Raw genomic sequence first — 6468 nt, forward strand, 5'->3', positions numbered from 1 at the left:
CATATCATCATCAACATCCATTGGAATTTTCCATTCCCTATGGTTAATCTATCTTGTATAACCTTTAACAAAATCGTACCATATTAAATGATCATATACTACGTTCCTTTGACACCAAGGGATGTTACAACACTTTGCACACGGGCATTGAATTTCTTTGCCCTGAGGATCTCCATCATAATAAGCAAAGTCAAAAAATATTGAACACCATCAATATACTGTTTGCTATACTTTGATAAATTCATCCAAGCCTTGGAAGGATCATTTCAAAACCTAAAATCAATGGTGATATTAGATTTCAAAATATAGATTTATTTAAGTATTAAATATACTTGACAAATATACCCTAAAAATAACAAGTAATTTTTTAAAATCGGTTGTTGTATAGTAATAACCTAATAGCATAATAAAAATATAAAGTGAATAAGAATCTCTTACCTAGTCATGACACTTATCTTAGGCCAAACCCAACTTCAAGTTCACCACAGGTAATCTAGCAGAGGCTTTATAAATGGGATAATGCATAAAATCCTCCCCGACCTATGACCATATTACCAACTACACATCTTTTCTTTTCGGGGGTCCTATTACCCCCCTGAACTATTTTAAAATATAATAAACACCACCTTAAGTGCTGACATGGCATAGAGAGAGTGCACACTCTCTTAAAGGCAAGTGGAAGTTACAAAAATAATTTTAAAATTGATTAACAAGTACAAGTGTCATCTTTTTATGGGACATTACAGAATTAATTACATCAAATTAATTAGTTTCCTTCGCTTCTAAACCTTTTCTCGCACGAACAAGGGGGACATCGTTTCAACGGTGAAATGCCAGAGAAAAAATCCAATACAACGCAAAATCAACCCAGAAATCAAAAACAGATATGTTTAATAATAGAAACAGAGCTACAACTAGAGGGAGCAACGAGCATGATTCAGTAAGAACCTACGAACAGTCAAAACAGTTTCGTTCACTGGAGTTTCGTTGGAGCAAGGGTCTTCGTCGGAGTTTCGTTCTCCGGCCAGATCTGACAATATCAAACAAGTATTATATAAAACCCATTAAATGAGGTTTTTGCCTTTTGGCCGGATATGGTAATGAAGGCCTGCAAATAGAAAATAAGGAAGAAGAAGAAAATGGTGAAAAAAAGTTTTTAAGTAAGAAATACACATTTTAGGCGCGTGTATTTCACCACCTTGCACACATCTGGTTGTTGCTTTTTAAGGGGTAAATAATATTACTTAAAAAAAGTTCAGGGGGGTAATAGGACCCCCGAAAAAAAAAGGTACGTAGTTGGTAATATGGTCATAGGTCGGGGAGGATTTTATGCATTATCCCCTTTATAAATTATCAAAAGTTATACATATAAAATTTATCAAGTAATCTACACATGAAAATATAGTTCCATTATATCAAAAGTTATACCTTCATGCTTATGCTATGTACCATATGTATTGCAAAAAAGCGATTAAAGCTTTGACGCCCGAAATCAAACAAAAGAGATAACTTATTTTTCAACTCAAGAAAATTGATTAATAGTCGAGCACATAAAGGAGAAAAGATCATATAGAAACAGAAAAACCTCTATGAAATTTGATTAATAGTCGAACACATAAAGAAGTAAAGCTCATAGAAACAGAAAAACCTCTATGTAATTTTATATTAGAAATTTAATACTTCTATCAAGTGATTGCAAATCAGAACGTACCAAAAATAGAACTAAGGAAACATAATTTTACACCCCAAGAAAACTCAAATATCAACTCTCAAACGAGAATTCTTGTCAAGTGATTTTCATGTGACAAACTAGAAGACTTGCTACAGAGTATCAGGAAGAAATAATAAGCATGAAAAGTGCAAATAACATAAGAAATTCAGCGTTATAGTACAATCGAGCTATTGTTCAAACATTTTCAATCATGTTATCAAAGTGATTTAAACATATGTCGTTTTAATTACAAGATAAAAACGTGAGAATTTGAAAAGAAGAATGATTCAGGAACAATTATGCTTATGATTATTAATTAAGAATTCAATACCGAGATATGCGGAGTTTAATACCTATATTTCAACTTCTTTAGCCACAGAATTTTTATGAGACGTCTAAAACACTAAGATTTTTACTTCTCTAAGAGAACGTTAGATCTGCTAAGAAAGTTTCCTTACGAGTTTGCCTAATATAAATCCTTTAAGCTATGTAACATATACCTCTCATACCACTTCTTTTTTTAATATTTTAGAACTTTGTTATACACTAAAATTTGCATATTGTATTTTTCCTATATCCTAACCTAGCTGCCGTAAAGTGTTCAACTCCATTCAAAGTTCTAATTCATGGAGGAGATTCCTTGCCTTAGGAATTGAGGAATAGATCTAAACTGGTAAATCAATTTTCCTGAAAGAAACACAAAAAAATTTACCAATTAGAATAACAATTCTTAACAGCATAAATCAAATTTTACCTTTTGAAGAAACCACAAAGAGAGAAGCAAACAACCCTACAATATAAGAGTGGATAATCTGTTCCACGATGAAGTAGAATTGATCGATATGTGAGAAGATGCAGAAACCCTAAACTGGAGATCCTACGAAGGAGGGAACTCTTTGCCTCTTTTGAGTTGGAGGGAAATATACTCTATTGGCAAAAATATGGAGGGAATACCTTTTTGCTGAATTTTTTTTCAGACAATACACTTGTTTAACCAAAAATCTGAGTCTTTGGTCAAAGCTAAAAAGAAATTCGGGTTACTGATAATCAGGAGACAAAAATAAAATACTTTTGAGAACGATGGTAAAAAAGCAAATAGATGTGTATTTCAATAAATTCTAAATAGTATTCCGTGTCCTTACAAATGATGATACTTCTTCCTTTTATAGATAATTCTAGGTAAAGGAATGAAGCCTCAGCTTTAATGATATAATCATGAGTAATAAATGACATTAAATAAGCCGTTATATAATCATTCCTATTAAATACCAATTTCGTAACGTATCAAGTATTTAATAATAAATTTGGACTCCTTTCTGTCATCAGATCTTTGCTTTCAATGCCTTATATCCGTTGGCTGTAAATAATTTAAATTGGTACGAGACTCGTATCTATACGTCGTCTCGTGCCTATTTAAATTCTTCTTCCCGTGGCTGTTTCCATCCGTGCCTCTTAGTCAATTGCTACGCTTTGACCATTTAACTAATCCACGTGTCATGTCACATCATCTTTTAATATAAACTCATTTTTTTCCCAATACAGATAGTCCCCCACTTTCCATTTTTTTATCAATTAAATAATTGGGAAGTGGATCTTCATGTAAAAGGAATTTTTGCCACAATTAATGCTCATGACAGTATTAACGTCTCAGCAGTCTTTTCCATTTAATGTTCTGCCCATGTGTCATTTTCTAATTGATTCCGCTATTCATACCCTTTTTCGAGACTTCTTCATTCTCACTATTTACGAAGTGATAGCTGCCTTTATTATAGGCTTTTCATCATTACACTTCAAAAGTTGACGGTTCCCATTTTACACATAACTTTGTCTTCCTTTGTCTTCTTCACAAATCTTCAGCACATACTTCCTTCTTAACAATGTCTTCTTCAAACCCTAACCGTAAAAAAGTTCCAATTCTAGATCAATTCCCCAACGCCCCTGTTAGACACAGAAGAGGCGGAGGAGGTAGGCTTCGAACAGGGTTAGAATCTACGCGAGGCGGCTCCTCTGGTTCTTCTTCAAGGAGTTCTATCCCAAAAGCCCCTTCTTCTAAAAGTAGGGAAATTCTTGATTCTTTTCAAGAACCCTCAGTTGATGATATAGTTCCCGGCGATTTGTCTTTTGAAAGTGACAAAACGTCTCTTCAAAAACAAATTAAAAATTTAGAAAGAGCCGATACTTACCCAACAATAGTAACTGATCTTACAATCCCCACCATAAGAAGAGATTGTAACTGGAAGGATAGTCTCCGAATGTCAATTCCTTCCCCAAATCAAAGAATTTCCTCTTTTAGAAGTGGGTATTCTTCTGTTTACACTTACCCCTTCACTTTAGGTTTTAATCCTCCGATTGACCCAGTTATTCTCGTTTTTGTCGTTTTTTTACAATTTGTTTGGCCCAAATCGGTCCATTGGTGTGGAGAACAGTGGCTTGTTTAAGATATTTATCCTCCAAGGCCAATGTCAATTTCACCTTTTCTCACCTCATTCATCTATACCATCCTAACTTAATACGCCATGGGGTTTTTACCTTAACTGCAAGGAGCAAAAAAGTTTTGGTAAATCCCGAGGATGACAAAGATCGTGGATGGTATATCCGTTACGTTGTTGTCCGTACAGTGGACTTGATTGGCGAAACAAATATTCCCTTCCCTGAGATGTGGAATTTTGAACGTAGGTTTCCTTTTATTTACCGTACCTACTTTTGAGAATTTCAAAAGAAAGTTGTTTTTAACCTCGTCCCTTCTTGGTTTTTTGAAGCAACCATGGGAGATGTGGAACCTATTCCCAACTTTCGTGGTTGGGTAGATTCACTTTTGAAGATTGCTTCTAGGGAGCAGAGAACTAGGAAATCAATTTCTTCCTTACATGGCTGGAAGGTCAAAACACATGGTATCCCCCTTTTTGTATGAATTTTTTTTACATGTTAAACACTTTTTCCTCAACTTTAATCATGTATATCCATCCTTTAATCAGGATTTGGCATTAGAGGAATGACGGCTGAAGTAGCTATGGCCATTCGCATGTCTGCGAATGCTGCTCTTGATTTGGATAAGGCTCGAGCCTTGCTGCCTAAAAGGAAAGCTACAAAGGAAAGTTCTGAAGAAGAAGAGGAGGGTACCTCCCTAATTACCAGGCCAAGGGTCAGGAGACGAATAATCATTGATGATGAAATTGAAAACACTCCTGCTCGTTGTCACACCTCCTTTTTCCGCCCTGCGAGGGTACAAGGAGTTTTTCCCAATTAAACGACAGTCGAAACGGGATTTGTTTATTTATTTCAGAGTCGCCACTTGGGAGATTTAGGGTTTCCCAAGTCACCAATTTTAATCCCGAATCGAGGAAAAGAATGACTCTGTATTACAGTCCGCGAACAAGAAATCCGGATAAGGAATTCTGTTAACCCGGGAGAAGGTGTTAGGCATTCCCGAGTTCCGTGGTTCTAGCACGGTCGCTAAACTGTTATATTTGGCTTGACTATCTGATATAATACGTATTATAAACTTATGTGCAAATTTAACTTTTAAAACCGCTTTTATCATTATTTATTTTATACAAAATTGCAACGTCGTGAAAACGCATCTTGAGCCACGCCACAACCAGTGCACGCGTGATTTGTTGACGCATTTTGACTTCGTCAAGATCGTGATTTGGGTTACATAAATGTACACCCGTATTCAAGAAAATAACCTTATTAAATATGCGCCAAAATATTACGCGTTATGATATTATTAGGTAAGACCGTGAATTTTACTAAATCGCCCATCTTGAAATCTAGGTATTTTCTTATATAAAAAAAAATAAATAAATAAGATTGGAGGACTGCAATTTTTTGTATTATTTATATTTATTTATTTGTTAGCGAGATCCTCCCTTATTTTATGAATACCCTTTAATGGCTATATCTTTATTATTACTAAGTTTGTCCATAATTATGAATTCAATCTCTACATACTTAAAAATAACATATTAGTTACTAATTCAAAACAAATATTAATGGAAAGTAATATTACTAAAATGATAATTACGAACAACATGGAATTGCCCAAAAAGTAAAAAAAAAAAACTATTTATCCCATAGTTGGATTAAAACATATTGTTAGTATGACTTAAGCTTATTGAAATTAATTATTTACAAATACTGAAAATTAAAAAAAAAACTTGATTACTAAACCATATTTCTAAAAGTTAAACAATTTAAACTTAACTAACTTTGTTTTAATTCACATCATGTCCTAATACTTGATTCGCAAACTAATTCATGTTTTAACTGAAATTAACTATATGATTCCGATTAACTTATTGTTGACAAAAAACCTTATGAATAAGGAATTAATCAATTTTTGCCAAACTGATTCAATAACGCCATTTTTTTACGTTATTTCTTCTTTTTATTATTAAACAGTTTTAATTAGTAATCCGTCTTGAATATATTTCCTAATAATCTGGTTAAGGCGTTATTTAATATATCTCTATAACATGTCTAATTATGCCAAATGACAGTGATTGACAGAATAATAATACATGAATAATCTAAATACAATACAAAAAAAAATTAAAACTAAATTAAAAATTTAACATTCCGTTCTTCATTTCAGCTTACAAAATGCCAAAATTACAGTTGTGTACCTGGTATTGCCAATATAAGAAGAAGAAAGTCAGCCACGCAGTAATAACAATACAGCACAGCAACAAAAGTCCAATAGCAGTAACAACCCAGGAACAGAGTTTGCAAATCGGTGGAGTATTAATCTCAAA

Source organism: Nicotiana tabacum, chromosome 11 (assembly GCF_000715075.1).
Source record: "Nicotiana tabacum cultivar K326 chromosome 11, ASM71507v2, whole genome shotgun sequence".
Classification (NCBI taxonomy): Eukaryota; Viridiplantae; Streptophyta; class Magnoliopsida; order Solanales; family Solanaceae; genus Nicotiana; species Nicotiana tabacum.